The 22,915-nt window shown below is 46.1% G+C and overlaps 1 long non-coding RNA gene across 1 annotated transcript; it reads right to left on the bottom strand.

Moving 5' to 3' along the window:
- Window positions 1-4,355: 4,355 nt before the first annotated feature.
- Window positions 4,356-21,687, bottom strand: LOC121005297. Its single transcript, XR_005779906.1, has 3 exons — window positions 21,557-21,687; window positions 5,495-5,498; window positions 4,356-4,366 (listed from the first exon to the last, which is right to left on the bottom strand). It is a non-coding gene; the product is annotated as an uncharacterized LOC121005297 (long non-coding RNA).
- Window positions 21,688-22,915: the final 1,228 nt, after the last annotated feature.

Below are 22,915 nucleotides of genomic sequence, written 5' to 3' on the forward strand. Positions count from 1 at the left end.
ACCAGTAGAAAGCCGTCGAGTGATTGAGTTAGAAATGGGGAGGTGTTTGATTTTAGATGTCCCCATGAAGGATCAAGAGCTTCGCCTGATAAACATCTATGGTCCCCAAACCAGTGGGATCGGAAGCGTCTCTTTATGAGGATCAAACCTTTCCTTTTTACGAGTCGGCAGGTGGTCTTTGGCGGGGACTTTAATACAGTCACAAGGTCCCAAGACCGGGGAGGCGCCAGAAACCGGCAGGCTTATGATAGTGTGTCCCTGAATAGCATAGCTAGCGAGGCTCGTCTGGTGGATGTCCACATTAGGCACACCCCAGGCCACGGTGGTTTCACTTATTATAGAGGTAGTCAGATTAGGTCTAGAATAGACAGGTTTTATTTAAAGGAGGAGACTACTTTTTCACCTTTAGAGGTGGTAGAGGTGGAATTCTCCGATCACTGTATGATTATGTTCTCTTTGAATGTTGCAGAATCCCCCCAAATGGGAAGAGGCTATTGGAAGCTAAATTCGGCCCTCCTGGAGGAAGCAGAGGTGAGACAGTCCTTTAAGGACTTCCTTCAGAGTCAGGTAGAGTTGCTGGATCTTTGTGACACTAAGTCTGAGTGGTGGGAGATATTCAAAGATCGGGTGGCAAAATTCTTCCGCCAGCTCTTGAGCCTCAGGTCCCTGAACAAGTACTGCTTGTATCAGGGTCTGAGGAGGAAACTCGAACAACTGGTCTCGACTGGAGGTAGCCGAGAGGATATCTCCAGGGTGAAATCTTTGCTTAAGAGGTGCCAGTACGATAGGCACACATCTTTGGTTTTTGAGAGGGATTTCGGGAAGTACCGCTCGCCCGACCCTTACAGAAACTGTAAGATGTCAGTGAAAAGTAAGTTGGTGAGGGAGTGGTCGATGGTACGGGATGTCTGGATAGGTCCAGATCAGGGATCTTGGAAATCGTCAAGTCCTTCTACTCGTCCCTCTTGAGTAAGAAGGATCTGAATCGGGACAGGATTTCGGCTTTCCTGGCTGAAACTATCCCTGAGTCAAGAGTAGACCTCTCTCTTGGCGTTTTGATAGAAGAAATCAGAGAAGAGGAAGTCAGCCTGGCGATCGAAGGGCTTGCCCTAAAGAAGTCGCCAGGCCCAGATGGCTTAACATCCGAGTTTTATAAGACCTTTAAGGACTCCTTGGTTCCCCTCTTGACTAAGGTATTCAATGAGTGCCTTTCCTCGGGTGCTCTGCCGAAGTCAATGAGGAGGTCAGCTCTGATCCTTATATCAAAGGGTAAAGATCCGAGCCGTATTGAGAATTGGCGTCCCATAGCGCTTCTCAATACGGACAGAAAGATCCTGGCCAAGATACTGTTTAAACGGTTGGTGCAGTTTGCGCCCCGGCTCCTTTCGGAGACCCAACATTGCTCAGTTCCAGGCCGAAGCATGTTTAGTGCTGTGCTCGGTGTCCGAGAGGCAGTGGAGCAGAGTAGGGCGGGTAACTGGAAGGGGTACATGCTGGCTTTAGATCAGGCAAAGGCTTTTGATCGGGTTAACCACGAGTACCTCTGGGCAGTCCTTCTGAAATATGGCCTGCCGGGAGGGTTTGTCGATTGGTTAAAGATTTTGTATGCAGGGGCAGAGAGTTTCCCGCTGGTGAACGGTTGGTCTGGCAGCCCTTTTGAGGTCGGGTCTGGAGTCCGCCAGGGTTGTCCATTGAGCCCGCTCTTATACGTGTTTGCGATTGATCCTTTTATTAGGAGGATTGATCGGGGACAGTTAGCGGGAGTCAGGATGAGTCTGGAGGAGCCAGAAGCCACTCTGAGGGTGGTGGCGTATGCCGATGACGTCACTGTTTTCGTGTCCTCGGGAGGGGAGGCGGAATACGTGATGTCGGAGGTAGAACGCTACTCGGAAGTCTCCGGGTCCGTGATTAACCGGGATAAGTGTGAGAGTCTCTGGCTGGGAGGGGGTGATCCATCTTTCGGTCTCCCGGACACCCTCCCAGAGCCCCAGTCGTCAGCCAAATTCCTAGGCGTTCATTTCGGCCATGGGGATTATCCCACCCAAAATTGGGACAGCAGGCTCACGATCGCCGCTCAGAAGGTTGACCAGTGGAAGGGTTGGTCTTTGACCCTCAGGGAAAGGGTGAACCTGATCAAGACTTACCTTCTCCCTTTGCTTATCTATTTGGCCAGTGTATGTGTCTTGCCAGAACCTCTCTGGACTCGGGTTTACAGTCTGTTCTTTCAACTGTTATGGGGGAATAGGCTGAACCTAGTCAAGAGAGAGGTGACATACCGTACGAGGAGTTTAGGGGGGTTGGGTATAGTCAACCCAGTGGTGTTCCTTGTGAACACCTTTGTTAAGATCAACCTGGCAAACCTCTGGAAAGAGAGGGCTCCTCCGTGGGTAGTCTCTTGCAGGGGTTGGTTTCGGCCTTTCTTCCAGGAGTGGGAGACAGGAGGGCAAGTGAAGGATTTGCGTACACCTCACGGATATCTTCCGGCTTATGTCACCACGATTCTGAAGGTGATCCGCCAGTGGGGTTTGGGAGTGAGGGAAATCAAGACCCAGTCAAGGAGATCCCTTGACGAGAGGGTCTTGTTGACCCACTTCCGGAAGCCCCTGGCCCTTAAGGATTGCCCAAGCCGGGATCTAGACAAGGGGTTACAGTTGTTAAATTCGGCAAGGATCCCCTTGAAGTTTTGGGACTTAGCTTGGCGCTGCTTTCACGGGAAGCTGTATGTAAGGGACAACTTGAAGTACAGGAACTCTGATGAAAGGGGTTGTCCCCGGGAGGAGTGTGGCGACATACTAGAAAGTATAGAGCACTTCCTGCTTCAGTGTCCCTTTAATACAGAGGTATACAAACGGGTGGGTGCATCTATTGGCTGGCCTAGGCTAGCCAACCTCTCCTATGCGGAATGGGCTTATGGAGCATTCAAAGGTTTGGGAGGAAGGGACCCATGCACAGCTTTTATAGTTAGCATAGTGATCAGGTACTTCACATGGAACACACAGTGTTTAGTTTCAACCCAGCAGAAAGTCCTCCCTGTGGAAGAGGTGTGTAGGAACATTCTAGGTGACCTGGCGAAGGTTCGCTCTCTTGAGTGCGAAAAGGTGGGTACGGATGGGGTCTCTTACCTCTGGAGAGGCTTCACCTTTGATGTGCCTTAGCCTCAGTAGCACTTTTCCTGGTGTTGGGCTGAGGCTTTCACATTAGGTTTTTGTTTTGTATTTAAGATGAGTTTTTGAAGAAAGGTTTGCAAATGACTGAACTTGGGCCTTCGGGTGGATTTTAATATTGGTTTGTATAGATTGATATGGTTGTTATAAGATGTATATATCGTATGATAGGGTAAGTGGGGTGTAGTTAGGTTGGGTGGGGGGGGGGGGTTCATATTTTTGTGTGGGGAGGCCTGCATCCAGCCCTGGACTATGCGGACATAGGAGGACATGAGGCGAGGGGCTGGGTGTGGGTGGTGGTTGAAGGGCTGGCCTCATGGAGGGACAAGAGGCGGAGGTTGGCCCTGGGTGAAGGTGATGGGATAGATAGATTGGTAGGGATAGTATAGGTTTTCTCATAAATGTGTATGTGTGTATAAAAAAAATAAAATAATAATAATAATATTATAAAAAAAATAATAATAATTTATTAATAAATAATTTAATTTAAAAAAAAAAAAAATAATTTGTTATTTGATATTTCTATTATAATTTCTATTATGATTATTTAATTTGTGTTGATTATTTATTGTGATAAGTTGTCATTTATTTTCGGTTATAAACTATTTGTATAAATTTGTATATAGTCAGGGTTCAGCTGGATCGGATGTTTAGGTTAGGCTAGGTTTCTTTTTCTCTTTTCATTTTCTCTATTTAGTAGGTATGAATGAGATAGTATGCATGTAGCTGGGCCAGTAGGGTAAGTGTATATACTTTATACCTTGTTTGGAAATTTTATGGCAAAGTTTTTGTATTTTTGTATAAAATTAAGAGTTCCTCAGTATCTGCTCTTATTCTGTATGTATGGACACTGCACAGTACCACTTCTCCTGGCCTGTATACTGGATGTAATTTTCAGTATCTGCTCTTATTCTGTATATATGGACACTGCACAGTGCCACTTCTCCTGTCCTGTATACTGGGTGTAATCCTCAGTATCTGCTCTTATTCTGCATATACAGTGGTGCAAAAAAGTATTTAGTCAGCCACCAATTGTGAGTTTACCCACTTAAAAAGATGAGAAAGGCCTGTAATTTTCATCATAGGTACACTTCAACTATGAGAGACAGGAAATCACATTGTAGGATTTCTAATGAATTAATTGGTAAATTCCTCGGCAAAATAAGTATTTGGTCACCTACAAACAAGCAAGATTTCTGGCTCTCACAGACCTGTAACTTCTTCTTTTAGAGGCTCCTTTGTTCTCCACTCGTTTACCTGTATGTATGGCACCTGTTTGAACTTGTTATCAGTATAAAAGACACCTGTCCACCCAGGGCCATCTTTAATATTGATTGGACCCTGGACAAAAATTTACTTGGGCCCCCTGGATCCCGCCTTCCCACACCCTAGTATGCAATCACACCCTCCACCACAACACACACAAAAAAAATAATCTACACACCTGGTAGAGTACAGTGAATGACTGTAAATACTTCCAGTTCTGAAGACTCCAGCGGCTCAGGATCAGTGCTCTGGCCAGCTGGGCTCAGGGCTGGAAGTGGGCACCGCTCTGCAGGAAGGAGACCGGGGCTTGGCTCACCCTAGCGTTACAGTGCACCCCACAGTATGCAGTATAGCACCCTATAGTATACAGCACCCCACAGTATGCAGTATAGCACCCTATAGTATACAGCAACCCACAGTATGCAGTATAGCACCCTATAGTAAACAGCACCCCACAGTATGCAGTATAGCACCCTATAATGTACAGCACCCCACAGTATATAGTAGAGCAGTATAGCACCCCACAGTATACAGTAGAGAAGTATAGCACACCGCAGTATACAACACCTCACAGTATACAGCACCCCACAGTATACAGCACCCCACAGTATACAGTATACAGCACCTCACAGTATACAGTAGAGCAGTATAGCACCCCACACTATACAGCACCGCACATTATACAGCCCCCCACAATATACAGCCCCCCACATTATACAGTAGAGCAGTGTAGCACTCCACAATATACAGCACCCCACAGTATACAGCACCTCACGGTATACAGCACCTCACGGTATACTACTCTTGTCCTGTATACTGGGTGTAATTCTCAGTATCTGCTCTTATTCTGCTGTGGGGTTTTGCTCTGGTAGATAGGGTAAGCGGGCTCAGTACAGAGGCAAAATACAAGGTCTTAACTCAAAATGTCAGTGTTTATTCACACTTGAGGCAATTGCACAAAACAGCACGTGACTTTGCAGTCTTGGCGTTAATTCACACACAATGGAAAGTTCATATAACATAAGTCACCTTGCTAATGCAACACCCCAGAATTGTGTTACTACACACCTCTACCCCGCTACTATCTTCTACGAGCTTTATACTGTCATCTGATGTGATTTTGCTTATGTCCTCCACAAATGTGCAAAAAGCTAGGTTAAAAGCAATTGTTCATGTAATACTGCCTGGTTACCAGTAGGCAGAGAGATAGTCTTAATGTTATGGCAGTTCAGAAAGGAACAATCCTGTTCTATTCTGCCCCCCTGCTGAAGAGAGGTGGGCTATTCCGTCTTCCTGCAACAAGGGAGGGAAAAAACTGTTAGAACCAGATTTTAGTTGACCCCTGTATAGGGAAGACAGCAAGGGCCTAGTCTCGGCTGAGACTTGGCCATATTCCCAGTCTGAGCACCTTCAGTTCAGCTGGATGAACAAAGCAGAAAGCCACAGACAACTTCCAGAATTCCAGGAAGAAAGCATCCCCTGAGAATCCATCTGTGATTCAAGTCCAGTGCCTAGGAGAAGCCTATTCCTCCTCAGCTAGTCTGTTCCCACATAGCAGAAGTTACATTTTAACAGACTAGGCCGCAACCTAGGGAATAAAGAGGTCACCTCCTAGCATTCCCTGCTACTCTCCCTAAGCTGCTCACAACATGTGCAAATCTCAATGGTAGAAATGCACAGGAACCTGAGGCTGCTGAAACACTGCACCAAACCCTCAGCTTAGGGAACAGGGAAAGAGGCAACCGGCTCCTTTCAAACTGAAGGAGCCAGTGTCTCCCTGAGGCCTAGTCAGGACAGACAATAGGAAAAGGGAAAAGTACCTAGATTGAGAAGCAACTGGAACAGGAGAACCACCACACAAGCAGAGCAGTCCACAGAAGAGCTATCAGCCGCAGGGAAAACAAGGAAGAGGTGGAACATATAAAAAGCCATCTGACTGATAATGAGCAGCATCTGCGAAGGGGTGGAAACCTGTCAGCAATAATGAAAACAAGAGACATCTGTCAAATAGACACCTGAGTCTTCCGTCTATTAGAACTTCTAAGATCTCTCCCAGGGCCGGCGGTAACACAAACTATAGAGACATTATAGACCACTACACCACTCTGGCATTCCTAATCTGGGACGTGCGTTATAACACGTTGGAGGGGCCCTGGGATAGTACCCTGTGCATGCTGCAATTGGTATCACGAACAAATACAGAATATTATTCCCCCGTACCTGGCCACTGCACTGGCAGTTCTGCCTCAAGTAGTACACAGCAGGCTTTAGGGGGCCTGTTTCCCCAGTGTGCAGCTCTCAGCCCTCCAGCACGGCACAAAGCCTCAGATCCCCAAAAACAGAGACATCTCTGCTGAGCCCAGCTGCCTATTTAAGGACAGCCAGGTGCTGCCAAAACCCGGACGGCACTTAAACTTCGGTCCGGTATTTGACCTCACCTGGTTGGAAACCAGCCCAGCCGCACATGCAGGGAGGAAAATACCTGCCTTTTCAGACACAACCCCACACTGTGTCACATACCCCCCCCCCCTTTGTTCAACCCTAAAGGGGGTGGATACATGCCAGACAATGTACTCGGGACAGGGCATCCGCGTTTCCCTGCAACCGGCCTGCTCTGTGTTCTACCGAGAGCTTAAAGTTCTGCAGAGACAAAAACCATCTGGTGACCGGGGTATTCCTGTCTTTGCCCTAGCTCATCCACTTGAGAGGGGAGTAGTCGGTCACCAGGCGTAACTTTCTCCCCAACAAATGGTAGCAGAGGGAATCGAGTGCCCACTTGATAGCCAGGCACTCTCTCTCCACTATACTGTACCTGGATTCGGCTGGGGTGAGCTTGCGGCTTAGGAAGACAACGAGATGCTCCTCCCCGTTGAGTTCCTTAAACAGTACAGCACCGAGGCCTACTTTGGAGGCATGCTTTTGTACCACGAACTCCCTCTTAAAGTCAGGCGTCACCAAAACCGGTTACCCACACAAGGCCGACTTCAAAGCAGCAAAAGCCTCTTCCGCCCGATCATCCCAGCGAACCATCACTGATTTTCGGCCCTTCAAGAGCCCTGTCAATCGTGAGGCTAGAGTAGCAAAGTGGGGAACAAACCTCATGTAATAGCCCACCAGTCCCAGGAATTACTTTATTTGCCTAGTGGAGAAAGGTCGGGGCCAATTCCTCTAACCCTATCGCACATTTTTTTGGGTTAGCGGTTAGGCCAGCTTTCCGAAGGGAGTCCACTACAGCCTGCACTTTGGGTAGGTGACTTTCCCAGTCGGTACTGTGGATGACAATATCGTCCAGGTAAGCTGAAGCATACTGACGATGTGGACGAAGCACAATGTCCATAACTCGCTAAAAAGTGGCGGGGCGCCATGCAGACCAAAGGGTAAGACCTTATATTGATACAGCTTTTCAGGTGTGATGAAGGCAGTTTTCTCTTTGGCAGCCTCCGTTAAGGGCACCTGCCAGTACCCTTTCGTGAGGTCCAAAACAGAAAAATACTGGGCTTGTCCTAACCTCTCGATGAGCTCATCCACCCGGGGCATGGGATACGCATCGAATTTGGAAACCTCGTTAAGTTTTCGAATGTCGTTACAAAACCGCAACATCCCGTCTGGCTTGGGTATCAATACTATAGGACTGGCCAACTCACTTTTTGACTCCTCAATGACGTCTAGCTGCAACATTAGCTGCACCTCCTTCGATATGGCTTGCCACCGAGCCTCGGGTACCCGGTATGGTTTTAATCTGACTTTTGCCTGAGGCTCAGTGACAATGTCAGGCTGGATTATGGAAGTGCATCCAGGGAGGTCCGAGAAAACATCTGTGTTCCAACTAACAAACTCCCTGGCCTCCTGAGTCTGTTTAGAGGAGAGGCTGTCAGAAATTTTTACTGTGGTAGCCGCCTCTCTTGCATCAGACAGAGGGGCCGGTACCTCTTCTCCTAGAAAACCCGGCCGTGGGCTGTCTTCTGTACAGGTTTCCCTATCTTTCCATGGTTTAAGTAAATTCACATGGTAAACCTGCTCTGGCGTTTGCCGCCCTGGCTGCTGTACCTTGTAGTTTATATCCCCGCCGCCTTGTTAGGAACTTACTGTCCATGGTCGGCACCAGAACCAAAACCCGCTGACCCGGGTTAAAGATCCGGACCTGAGCCTGCCGATTATAGACCCGACTCTGGGCTCGCTGAGCTGCCTCAATATGCTCCCTAACAAGAGGCAACACTGTCTATCTGATCTTGCATCTGGGTAACGTACTCAATGAAACTTATGTGGAGTGGGTTGTTATGAGGTCCATAGCTATTTGGTCAAACGGTACTTCGATAATCGGGAGAGGTATTAGGGGACTACGGAAATGTGGCTGGGGGCTAGTTATCTGGCAGGTCGGGCAAGACTTACAAAACTCTTTCACTTCTTTGAATATGCTGGGCCAGTAAAACTGCTGTAGAATACGATCCTGAGTTTTTTGCAGCCCCAGGTGACCCCGAGAACGTGTTGGTGGGCTAGATCTAACATAAGCTTGCGATAAGCCTTGGGGACCACCAACTGTTCAATAGGCTCACCCCGTAGTTGGTTTACCTGATACAGCATATCCTGATGAACCACAAAACGTCCCGACGTTGGGCGTTACCAAAATTATCCCTGGAGACATTGAGGTCTTCCAATTCAGGACCCAGCAGCAAGTCCTCCACCAACGGTGGGATAGTCTTTTAAGTCTCCATGGATGCACATGACCCCGACTTTCCGGCCAGTATACTCCACTGACCGTACCAGGGGAGCACTTACTAGGGACACCAGACTCCCTGAGTCCAGCAGAGCCTCTGCTGGAGTGTCTCCTACCTCCACCTGGCACAGGTGGTTTAGAGTTTTTGGGGTACCTGCTGCACACAGCTTCCTGGCATATAGCAACTGACGGTAGTCATAGTTAGTATCCATGGGTTCCACCTGATGGGGACAGTCAACTCTTACATGGCCCGACTCCTGACACCGCCAGCAGACAATCTGAGCCAGGTTTGTAGGGGGTACATCGCGGGTGGGTTTGGTTGGTACAAGTCACCGGGTCTGCTGTAAGATTCTTAACTCAACTTTACTTGTTGGTAGTCGGCCGCTTGATTGTCTAGAAAGTCAAAATACACCCGCTGGGAATCGGATGCCAGGAATGGAGAGACAACCTCAGCCCCCTGGTCACGGGGTAGCTTTTCCCTGATGGCCACTTTCTCGTACATCGCCAGGTAGGTTTCGATGTCGTCTGTGGGGTCATCTTAGGAATCGCGGCACGGACTGCTTTCCGGGCATCATGGACGCTCAGGGTAGCTCCTGCTGTCTGCAAAGCCATCATGTGTTGTAGCAGCAACTGGTTAGTCTCCTGCTGCTGTTTATTAGCCTCGCGTTGCTGCAGGTTGGTCTCTTGCTGCTGCAGATTAGCCTCCATGAGGGCCTTCGCAACAGCCTCCATTTTGTTGTGGGGCATTGGTTGTAATACAGCTGGTTTAATGTACGACATACAACCGTGCCTGAAAAATGCAGAAACCAAAAATATCGGCGTTCAGGCCAGCCTCAATGCTCTTGCCCGCATCCTCCACCAATTGTGGGGTTTCGCTCTGGTAGATTGGGTAAGCGGGTGCAGTACAGAGGCACTGCACTTCAATTGCACAAAACAGCACGTAACTTTGCAGTCTTGGTGTTAGTTCACACACAATGGGAAGTTCTGCCTCAAGTAGTCCACAGCAGGCTTTAGGGGGCCTGTTTCCCCAGTGTGGGTCTCTCAGCCCTCCAGCACGGCACAAAGCCTCGGATCCCCAAAAACATCTCTGCTGAGCCCAGCTGCCTATTTAAGGACAGCCAGGTGCTGCCAAAACTTGGACCGGCACTTAAACTCTGGTCCGGTATTTGACCTCACCTGGCTGGAAACCAGTCCAGCCGCACATGCTGGGAGGAAAACACCTGCCTTGCCAGACACAACCCCTCACTGTGTCACACGGTATACAGTCGTGGCCAAAAGTTTAGAGAATGACACAAATATTAGTTTTCACAAAGTTTGCTGCTAAACTGCTTTTAGATCTTTGTTTCAGTTGTTTCTGTGATGTAGTGAAATATAATTACACGCACTTCATATGTTTCAAAGGCTTTTATCGACAATTACATGACATTTATGCAAAGAGTCAGTATTTGCAGTGTTGGCCCTTCTTTTTCAGGACCTGCAATTCGACTGGGCATGCTCTCAATCAACTTCTGGGCCAATTCCTGACTGATACCAACCCATTCTTTAATAATCACTTCTTGGAGTTTGTCAGAACTAGTGGGTTTTTGTTTTTCCACCCGCCTCTTGAGGATTGACCACAAGTTCTCAATGGGATTAAGATCTGGGGAGTTTCCAGGCCATGGACCCAAAATGTCAACGTTTTGGTCCCCGAGCCACTTAGTTATCACTTTTGCCTTATGGCACGGTGCTCCATCATGCTGGAAAATGCATTGTTCTTCACCAAACTGTTGTTGGATTGTTGGAAGAAGTTGCTGTTGGAGGGTGTTTTGGTACCATTCTTTATTTATGGCTGTGTTTTTGGGCAAAATTGTGAGTGAGCCCACTCCCTTGGATAAGAAGCAACACCACACATGAATGGTCTCAGGATGCTTTACTGTTGGCATGACACAGGACTGATGGTAGCGCTCACCTTTTCTTCTCCGGAAAAGCCTTTTTCCAGATGCCCCAAACAATCGGAAAGAGGCTTTATCGGAGAATATGACTTTGCCCCAGTCCTCAGCAGTCCATTCACCATACTTTCTGCAGAAGATCAATCTGTCCCTGATGTTTTTTTTTTTAAGAGAAGTGGCTTCTTTGCTGCCCTTCTTGACACCAGGCCATCTTCCAAAAGTCTTTGCCTCACTGTGCGTGCAGATGCGCTCACACCTGCCTGCTGCCATTCCTGAGAAAGCTCTGCACTGGTGGCACTCCGATCCCGCAGCTGAATCCTCTTTAGGAGACGATCCTGGCGCTTGCTGGACTTTCTTGGACGCCCTGAAGCCTTCTTAACAAGAATTGAACCTCTTTCCTTGAAGTTCTTGATGATCCTATAAATTGTTGATTGAGGTGCAATCTTAGTAGCCACAATATCCTTGCCTGTGAAGCCATTTTTATGCAACGCAATATGGCTGCACACGTTTCTTTGCAGGTCACCATGGTTAACAATGGAAGAACAATGATTTCAAGCATCACCCTCCTTTTAACATGTCAAGTCTGCCATTTTAACCCAATCAGCCTGACATAATGATCTCCAGCCTTGTGCTCGTCAACATTCTCACCTGAGTTAACAAGACGATTACTGAAATGATCTCAGCAGGTCCTTTAATGACAGCAATGAAATGCAGTGGAAAGGTTTTTTGGGGATTAAGTTAATTTTCATGGCAAAGAAGGACTATGCAATTCATCTGATCACTCTTCATAACATTCTGGAGTATATGCAAATTGCTATTATAAAAACTTAAGCAGCAACTTTTCCAATTTCCAATATTTCTGTAATTCTCAAAACTTTTGGCCACGACTGTACATGGACACTGCACAGTACCACTTCTCCTGTCCTGTATACTGGGTGTAACTTTCAGTATATGCTCTTATTCTGTATATATGGACACTGCATAGTACCACTTCTCCTGTCCTTTATACTGGCTGCAATCTTCAGTATCTGCTCTTATTCTGTGTATATGGACACTGCACAGTAACACTCTTATTCTTTATGCCAGTCATTATCAGCACCTAATTATACTGGCAGTTTTCCTTCTGTAAGGGCTCATTAACACAACTGTATGAATGGGTCAGCATCAGTTCCGCAATTTTGCGGAATGGGTGCGGACCCATTTATTTCAATGAGGCTGCAAAAGATGCAGACAGCATACCTTGTGCTGTCTGCATCCGTTGTTCCATTCCGCGGCCCTCCAAAAAAGATAGAGCATGTCCTATTCTGGTCCGCAATTGCACACAAGAATAGGCATTTTCTATCATAGTGGCGGCCATGGGCCGGTATCCATGTTTTCCACACTGCAAAACACCACGATTCTGTGAATGTGGCCTAAAGCTGGAACAGTTTATGCCCTTTTCAGAAGCTGAACATCTAGATCCGTGGAGCTCCTGCCATTGCCATGTATTGACTGACACTGAAGGCATTTATTGTCTTTAGGTTACTCCCTGTGACCCAATGCTCAGGGTTGTTTCTAGGGAATTTTACCAACAGGGCGAACATTAACCACCTCAGCCCCCATAGTTTAAACACCCTGAAAGACCAGGCCACTTTTTACACTTCTGACCTACCCTACTTTCACCGTTTATTGCTCGGTCATGCAACTTACCACCCAAATGAATTTTACCTCCTTTTCTTCTCACTAATAGAGCTTTCATTTGGTGGTATTTCATTGCTGCTGACATTTTTACTTTTTTTGTTATTAATCGAAATTTAACGATTTTTTTGCAAAAAAAGGACATTTTTCACTTTCAGTTGTAAAATTTTGCAAAAAAAAAATGACATCCATATATAAATTTTGCTCTAAATTTATTGTTCTACATGTCTTTGATAAAAAAAAAATGTTTGGGTAAAAAAAGAAAATGGTTTGGGTAAAAGTTATAGCGTTTACAAACTATGGTACAAAAATGTGAATTTCCGCTTTTTGAAGCAGCTCTGACTTTCTGAGCACCTGTCATGTTTCCTGAGGTTCTACAATGCCCAGACAGAACAAACACCCCACAAATGACCCCATTTGCGGGTATTCGCTGATGGGCATAGTGAGTTCATAGAACTTTTTATTTTTTGTCACAAGTTAGTGGAAAATTATGATTTTAATTTTTTTTATTTTTTTTTCTTACAAAGTCTCATATTCCACTAACTTGTGACAAAAAATAAAAACTTCTATGAACTCACTATGCCCATCAGCGAATACCTTGGGGTGTCTTCTTTCCAAAATGGGGTCACTTGTTGGGTAGTTATACTGCCCTGGCATTCTAGGGGCCCAAATGTGTGGCAAGTAGTTTGAAATCAAAATGTGTAAAAAATGACCGGTGAAATCCGAAAGGTGCTCTTTGGAATGTGGGCCCCTTTGCCCACCTAGGCTGCAAAAAAGTGCCACACATGTGGTATCGCCGTACTCAGGAGAAGTTGGGGAATGTGTTTTGGGGTGTCATTTTACATATACCCATGCTGGGTGAGATAAATATCTTGGTCAAATTCCAACTTTGTATAAAAAAATGGGAAAAGTTGTCTTTTGCTTAGATATTTCTCTCACCCAGCATGGGTATATGTAAAATGTCACCCCAAAACACATTTCCCAACTTCTCCTGAGTACACATGTGTGACACTTTTTTGAAGCCTAGGTGCGCAAAGGGGCCCACATTCCAAAGAGCACCTTTCGGATTTCAACGGCCATTTTTTACAGATTTTGATTTCAAACCACTTCTCACGCATTCGGCCCCTAAAATGCCAGGGCAGTATAACTACCCCACAAGTGACCCCATTTTGGAAAGAGGACACCCCAAGGTATTTCGTGATGGGCATAGTGAGTTCATGGAAGTTTTTATTTTTTGTCACAAGTTAGTGGAATAAGACTTTGTAAGGAAAAAAATAAAAAATAAATCATCATTTTCCGCTAACTTGTGACAAAAAATATAAAATTCTAGGAACTCGCCATGCCCCTCACGGAATACCTTGGGGTGTCTTCTTTCCAATATGGGGTCACTTGTGGGGTAGTTATACTGCCCTGGCATTTTCCAGGGGCCCTAATGTGTGGTAAGTAGGTAAATGACCTGTGAAATCCTAAAGGTGCTTTTTGGAATGTGGGCCCCTTTGCCCACCTAGGCTGCAAAAAAGTGTCACACATGTGGTATCGCCGTATTCAGGAGAAGTTGGGCAATGTGTTTTGGGGTGTCTTTTTACATATACTCATGCTGGGTGAGAGAAATATCTCGGCAAAAGACAACTTTTCCCATTTTTTTTATGCAAAGTTGGCATTTGACCAAGATATTTATCTCACCCAGCATGGGTATATGTAAAATGACACCCCAAAACACATTGCCCAACTTCTCCTGAGTACGGCGATACCAGATGTGTGACACTTTTTTGCAGCCTAGATGCGCAAAGGGGCCCACATTCCTTTTATGAGGGCATTTTTAGACATTTGGATCCCAGACTCCTTCTCACGCTTCAGGGCCCCTAAAATGCCAGGGCAGTATAAATACCCCACATGTGACCCCATTTTGGAAAGAAGACACCCCAAGGTATTCAATGAGGGGCATGGCGAGTTCATAGAAATATTTTTTTTTTGGCACAAGTTAGCGGAAATTGATTTTATTTATTTTTTTTCTCACAAAGTCTCCCTTTCCGCTAACTTGGGACAAAAATTTCAATCTTTCATGGACTCAATATGCCCCTCACGGAATACCTGGGGGTGTCTTCTTTCCGAAATGGGGTCACATGTGGGGTATTTATACTGCCCTGGCATTCTAGGGGCCCTAAAGCGTGAGAAGAAGTCTGGAATATAAATGTCTAAAAATTTTTACACATTTGGATTCCGTGAGGGGTATGGTGAGTTCATGTGAGATTTAATTTTTTGACACAAGTTAGTGGAATATGAGACTTTGTAAGAAAAAAAAAATAATTTCCTCTAACTTGGGCCAAAAAAAAGTCTGAATGGAGCCTTACAGAGGGGTGATCAATGACAGGGGGGTGATCAATGACAGGGGGGTGATCAGGGAGTCTATATGGGGTGATCACCCCCCCGTCATTGATCACCCCCCTATAAGGCTCAATTCAGATGTCCGTATGTGTTTTGCGGATCCGATCCATGTATCCGTGGATCCGTAAAAATCATACGGACATCTGAATGTAGCCTGACAGGGGGGGTGATCAATGACAGGGGGGGTGATCAATGACAGGGGGGTGATCAGGGAGTCTATATGGGGTGATCACCCCCCCGGAAGGCTCCAGGGAGACGCCTGTATGTGTTTTGCGGATCCGATCCATCTATCAGTGGATCCGTAAAAATCATGCGGACGTCTGAATGGAGCTTTACAGGGGGGTGATCAATGACAGGGGGGTAATCAATGACAGGGGGGTGATCAGGGAGTCTATATGGGGTGATCACCACAGTCATTGATCACCCCCCTGTAAGGCTCCATTCAGACGTCCGTATGCGTTTTTCGGATCCGATCCATCTATCAGTGGATCCGTAAAAATCATGCGGACGTCTGAATGGAGCTTTACAGGGGGGTAATCAATGACAGGGGGGTGATCAGGGAGTCTATATGGGGTGATCAGGGGTGATCAAGGGTGAATAAGGGGTTAATAAGTGACAGGGGGGGGGGTGTAGTGTAGTGGTGCTTGGTGCAACATATTACTGAGCTACCTGTGTCCTCTGGTGGTCGATCCAAACAAAGGGGACCACCAGAGGACCAGGTAGCAGGTATATTAGACGCTGTTATCAAAACAGCGTCTAATATACCTGTTAGGGGTTAAAAAAAATCACATCTCCAGCCTGCCAGCGAACGATCGCCGCTGGAAGGCTGGAGATCCACTCTCTTACCTTCCGTTCCTGTGTGCGCGCGTTCACAGGAAATCTCGGCTCGCGCGAGATGACGCATATATGCGTGACTCTGCACAGGGCTGCCGCCTCCGGAACGCGAATCTGCGTTAGGCGGTCCGGAGGCGGTTAAAAAAGTGCCCCCCCCCCCCTTAAAGGGGTTGTCTAACTTCAGTAAGTTACATTTATCATGTATCAGTATTACACATGAAAAGCTAAGATACAGTTGTTCAGTCGGCAGTATCATACACAGCCTTTGGCTGCTATCGGTAATATTTTCCTTTTAATTTACCACTATTTCCAGTAACAGCCTTCCCAGCACACGATGACAGCCCCACATACCTCTTACATCCAGTGACATCTCCTTTGATATAGATGTTCTCTTTCCTCATCTCCTTCTTTCAGACCTTCAGACCAGACCATCATTTTTCAGCCATTTTTCGTCTCTGCAGTTTGATCCTCCCATCTTCTGGACAAACCATTCTACTACCCCCAATACTGTGCCGCTGTGGTCCCCAATATTATACTGTAGAAACCGATAAACCCCCTGATAATACTAGTACCACACAGAGCCCCCCATATAAAATACCCCTTCTTTGTGGCCTCAGTAGAAGCCCCCATAGTATTCCTTTCCCCATATAAAATACCCCTCCTTTGTGGCCTCAGTAGATGCCCCCAATAATGTGCCAGTAAGAAGTGCCCCATAGATGCCCCCCAATAATGTGCCAGTAACAAGTGCCCTCATAGATTCCCTCCAATAATGTGCCAGTAAGAGGTGACCCATAGATGCCCCCCCTATCATGTGCCAGTAACAAGTGCCTCTCCATGCCCCCAATCATGTGCCAGTAACAAATGCCTCCCTATGCCCCCCCAATCATGTGCCAGTAACAAATGCCTCCCTATGCCCCCCCAATCATGTGCCAGTAACAAGTGCCTCTCCATGCCGCCCCCCCTCCCAATCATGTGCCACAAGTATTGTCTCGTATAAAAATAAAAAACACTTCTACTTACCTCCATGGCAGCAATACGATGCAGGCCTCTTCCGGCCTGTGTCCCGCACTGTACGGCTCAGGTGGCGCGATGACGTCATCGCGCCGCCTGCACTGGCCTCTAGTAGGCTGCGGGCCTTGTGGCCGGCTGCCTATCAGAAGAACAAGGAAGGGAGATACACCTCTCCCTCCCCTGCCCCGCCGCAGCACTGAGGACGGCGATACAGATGACTATGGAGATGAGCGCTTCCACAATGAAAGCGCTCATCTCCCTCGATACGCTCTCTGACCGTTGGCGCCACCCTCTTCTTGCTGGAGACACACGCCCCGTGTGGTCGCATCCCTCGCCCGTCTGCAGAAACAGCCCTGCCAATGCTGACACCTTGGCACTAGTTAAAACGGAGGACTTGGGGTGAGAAAGTACTTGCAGCCCACAGATCTTGCTGGTGGCACCTGTACCACATTTTTCAAAAAGTTGCATGCTGGATATGACTCACGGGAGGACACATGTTGTTCCCAGGCCTCTGCTTTGTTTGGGCTTCTGAGTTTCCCTGCATCTTGCTGCCACTTATCCACCGCACAGTCACTGAGTCGATGTACTGAGCCGGCACAAAAAAGATTATATTTTTATTAAAGAGACGAACACTCAGAGGACTCTACATACAAATAAGGATCAAACAGGCGGCTGGCGGCAGCGCAAAACTTTCCCATCTCCCAGCAGCAGATGCTTCTGAACAGTCAGTTTTTTTTTTTGCAATTTCCACTTCTTTTTTTTTTCATGTTTTGAGCAGTTCCCTCCATCCCTGGCAGTCATCAGCCCGAATGACTGTCCGTCTACGACTTCGCTCCCTACGAATTTTAACTCCTTCCTTGCCAGTGCAAAGTATTAACCCCCCTTCCCCCCCAAAAAAAGAAAAAAACAACTCATGAAATATGGTCTATTTTTTGAAGTTTTTCTGCACTTTTGGGGGGGCATTTTTCTTTCATCTGCTTTTTTTTTATTTTTATTTTTGCTGTAGACACACCAGCTCTGTGGAAAATACGACATGCAGGACACACAAGCTTTATTTGACTAATTTAGACTAAATAGTGGCATCTTTTGTCTGCTCTAGCTTTTTTTTTTTTAATGCAACATGATGAAGCAATGGAGTTGTTTTAAGTGGTTTTTCCTTCTCCGTAGGGAAAAAAAAAAAAAAAAACGCCTGAAAAAATGCCATCCACACGTTTTGAGAAAAAAAAAACCCCATAAAAAAAACCTCTAAAGTGTAAAAAAAAAAAAAGGTAAGTGGTTTCTATGGGCTTTTTTACTGGTAAAAAAAAAAAAGAAAAAAAAAAGCCAGACAAAATGTCGGTGGCTACCATTCTTGAGATTATGACCCAGCTTTCCAGGTCTCTGAAAAGCGAAATGAACTGGTCATACAGGGCTACATCCCCAGCACCCATATTTCTGCATGAATACCCACACCGGTTTACTGCATCATGGTAATTTATTAACCTTTAGCGCAGATTGCGGCGCAAAGATCCTATGCGCCGCAATATGTGACTCTTCCCTGCTCAGGTCAAGTTGGAGTCGGCAGGGGACAGAGCGGCAGGCCCCTCTCATTCATTATTTGCTACGGTTTAGGCGTAGAAAGTGGTCTAAATGTAAGACAGCGAGGAAGCTGTGTTACATTTAGAAGTCTAGCCTCTTCATAACTTCATAGCGCAGGGGCTTATTAAGACCAGAGTCTAAAACTCTGTTCTTAATAAATGACTCCTCTTCCCCCCGGTCTCTTAATAAATGACCATCCAATATTTTGACAAGGCAGATTTGCCATTCAGCAGTCTAGGAAATCTGGTGACCTCAGTCATTTCTACCAGATCCATAGTTTTCCTTGTGTTCTCCACCAAAAACTGCTTAATGGACATACAATGTAAACGTCTTCAAGATGTGGAGGGATGACTGAGGGTCACATTAGTGCACAGGCCACACACAGCTTTCTTAACCTCAACTCCTAAAACATCGGCCATATTAGTTATCACTCAGCTTTCCTAATAAATCAGACAAACAGTGAAAAAGCCTGGTGACATGTCGGTACTTACATGACCTCTGCGCCTGCAGCGTACTCAAGTTGTGTGCAATAGGTGTTTCTGGGTGATGTAGTGCAATAGACACTAACCTGGTACGGCTGACTCTCTGCAAGGGCAGGTGATGGTATAAATTGTTCGTGACGCCAGTGCCAAGTAAACGGTGGCACGCCGTTTGCGGATGCAGGAATAAATTGAGGAACACGTGGTATTAAAACCAAACTCCAACTTTAGTAGTCATCATCAATACAGGGACATTAGTGGAATCACAGTTCCTTTGCATACAGTTGATCTTGCAATACGGTTGATGCAGGCAATTACAGCTTTAGCAAGGTGATTACAGAGTGTTAGACACAGGACTTGCAGTACAGGAGCTTGCACTCTATTTCTGTCTGATCCTGGAATATAGCATATCTTCACCAAGGCCCAATAACCTAGTTCTGGCTTTATATCCTTGGCTGTAGCTTTATAAAAGTACCTCCTCTGTTATTCTTAGTACCTCTTGCTTTCCTGATCTTTGCCTCGGTCCCTCTCAGCTTTCTCAGACTCTTTAGCTAAGATATTCCTGTTTCTGCATAGGGAATTCAGGAGGGAATCTTCTCCTGGACAGCAGGCTTCAGGCCTGGACTTGTCTCAGACATTGTCTAATCTCCAACTGTAGATTACAGACACTAGACTCCGTCTGTCTTCTACTTCCCTGACTGGGCCTTATATAAACTAGGGCTCCCTAGCTCCCTCTATTGACTAGAAGCTGGAATGACACCCCTAGCAGGCCTGTACATGCAAGTGTCATAGTAACAGGGAAACACATAGCATTGCATTACATGACATTTTTATAAAACTGACATATACCAACTTCTCCATAACTAAGGAGGGACGACAGCACACCAAGTGACACTTTGGTAGTGACGGGTATTACAGTTCCCGTACACTACACGCCGTGCAGTCTTGGTCATAATGAAAAAATTTTATATTAGGAAAAAACGCGCTTAAATATACTGAACTTTTGGCGAATAAAGGGGGAGATTTATCAAACTGGTGTAAAGTACAACTGGCTTAGTTTCCCATAGCAACCAATCAGATTCTACCTTTCATTTTCCAAAGGAGCTGTGAAAAATGAATGGTGGAATCTGATTGGTTGTTGTGGACAACTAAACCAGTTCCACTTTACACCAGGTTGATAAATCTCCCCCAAAGTTTTCCCCCAGAATCCTTTGGCATCTGCTTCATTACCTCAAACAACTCCATTAGCTTTAGATTATAGGGGATAGGACTGTCTATAATGCAGTCTGTCGCCTCTTCATTGTGACTTACGACTTCACTTTTCATTCCAGCAGTGGGTAAATCGCCTTCTCCTCGCGTGTAAATAATGAGGGTTGGGCAAACTGTGAATGGCCGGAATCCTGCTCCAGAGAGATAGACGCGTCAGTGGCTATCCGTGTAATGCGAGCTGTCACTTCTGAGTGATACTGTCACAGAGGATTAAATGTCAGGAGGCGAGTGACAGCGACCACAAATCACCAAGAACAGCGAACGTTTCTCATAATGCTGCGCAGAAAGTCAGAGATTGTCAGAAATAAAAACAATGACTGTGACTGCCTGAGCCCAGGAGAGAAGACACCAAACAGGACTGAACTGAATATAGTCAGTCACCCAATTCTTGTCCATATCAGACAGTATCTGAGTACTTATATGCTTGCACATGGGGGCCAGTATTATACTTGGTGGCCCACGAAAATGTAGCCACCTCCAGCGATCGTATGATAAGATGATTTAAGATGATTGAGCAATTGGATTGTTTTCTTTTTAATTACCCACAAGTCACAGAAGATCCTGACAGTGGTCCCCGGTCACGTCTCTGCATCTTTGGGCAGGTCGGATTATGTTGGCTGATACTGCGGATGGTGTTTGTGATGTTCTCCTTGCGTTCGTCCAGGGGATGTGGATTGTTAGCGGACACTTTCTGCTTTAAACTTCCCCATAGATAGAAATCACATGTGGACAGGTCTGGGGAACGTGGCAGCCATGGCCCCTTGCTCACAGTTTGCACCTCTGTGAACAGTTCATGAACCCGTGCCAGTGAGATCTGTGAGGTGCAGCATCTTGCACCATCTTGTTGGAGATTTTGTCTTCTGGTGTTAGTTTGTTTGCAAAACTGTTCAAAGAAATTGCAGTATTCACAGCTGATTTGAAGAAAATTGGGCCGACTATTCATGTCCCTGATACTATACACCAAAACTTATTTTCCGGTTGAGAAGTGCGGTTTCCTGAGTCAAATGGTGGTTTTCAGCGGACCAGTACCTCATATTCTGGGAATTTACGTGACCTGATAAATGAAACCAAGCTTTGTCCGTCATGAAGTACAGCAATGGGTCCAAATGTCAGCAATCATAGTCAGCAACCAAGTCCAGTAATTTCCACGTTTAGCTTTGTCAGACTCTTTCAGTTCCTGCACACACGTTATTTGGTACGGTTTCAGGTTCATAAATTTCAGCACTCGCTGATGCGACGTTCGTGATATACCAACTTGCTGAGACAGTCTTCGAGTTGATTTTTGGGGGCTACTTGCAATCCGCTCCTGAATTTCATGCACAACTTCAGCCGCCCTGATCGATGTAGACCTCGGGTTCTTCATGTTTGCAACAGAGCCAGTTTGAGGCCATCTCTGAACCAGACTCTGAATACAACGTTTAGCTAGTGGTTTTGTTCCTGGGAACTTGTCGCCAAAGGTCTCCTGCATTTCCTTAATCGATCTGCTTCGCGCATAGCCTTCTACAATCACTATTCGCTGTTCCTGGGAGAGCACCATCTTTCTGACACAATAGGCCACTTTATCAAACTGAATAATAAATCAGTCTTACTTGCCCATAGCAACCAATAGGAGCTCAGCTTTCAGTTTCCACAGGGCTAATATAAAATAAAAGATGAGCTCTGATTGTTTGCTATGGACAACTAAGGCTACTTTCATATTAGCGTTTTTTGTGGATCCGTCATGGATCTGCAAAAACCCTTCCGCTACTATAATACAACCGCATGCATCCATCATGAACGGATCTGGTTGTATTATGTCTTCTATAGCCATGACCTCATGAACACCATTGAAAGTTAATGGGGGACGGATCAGTTTTCTATTTTCTTCGAGAAAACTGATCTTTCCCCATTGATTTACATTGTGTGCCAGGACGGATCCGTCTTGCTCCGCACCACATCGTGGACAGAAAAACGTTGCTTGCAGCATTATTCTGTCTGCCATGGGAGCGCAACCAAATGGAACGGAATGCATTCTGGTGCATTCCGTGTCGTTCAGTTCAGTTTTGTCCCCATTGACAATGAATGGGGACAAAACTTAAGTGTTTTCTTCCGCTATTGAGATCCAATGATGGATCTAAATAGTGTAATTGAAAATACTAATATAAAAGTAGCGTAAGACAGATTTACTATTAGGCAGTTTGATTTGGAGATATTGGAGGCGGGCAACTTTCATGGGCAACCCTGTAGTAGTTATACTTGTACATAGGGATCAGTATTATACAGCTCAGGAGGAGACTGCATAAGAAATATACAGTGCTCAGGGCAAAGCGGAAAAAATCAACCAAATCCATCGCTACAAAGATATAATGAGCCCCACTGGAGGCAACAGCGAGAGGCACAGAAAACGCCTGGCATCAGGACATACCTGTATGGGTATTAAAGGGTTTCTACCATCAGAAATACTGTTATGTAGTGCTGACATTATGTCAGCTACATAACAGTATGTTTTTTACATTTCTCCCTGCAGCCGTTCTGATAAAATACACACTTTTATAATACGCTAATAAGCCTCTAGGTGCTATGTGGGCGTAGATACAGCACCTAGAGGCTCAGTCTACTCGCCCTTTATCC

The sequence above is a fragment of the Bufo bufo genome, chromosome 6 (assembly GCF_905171765.1).
Source record: "Bufo bufo chromosome 6, aBufBuf1.1, whole genome shotgun sequence".
In the NCBI taxonomy this organism is placed as follows: domain Eukaryota; kingdom Metazoa; phylum Chordata; class Amphibia; order Anura; family Bufonidae; genus Bufo; species Bufo bufo.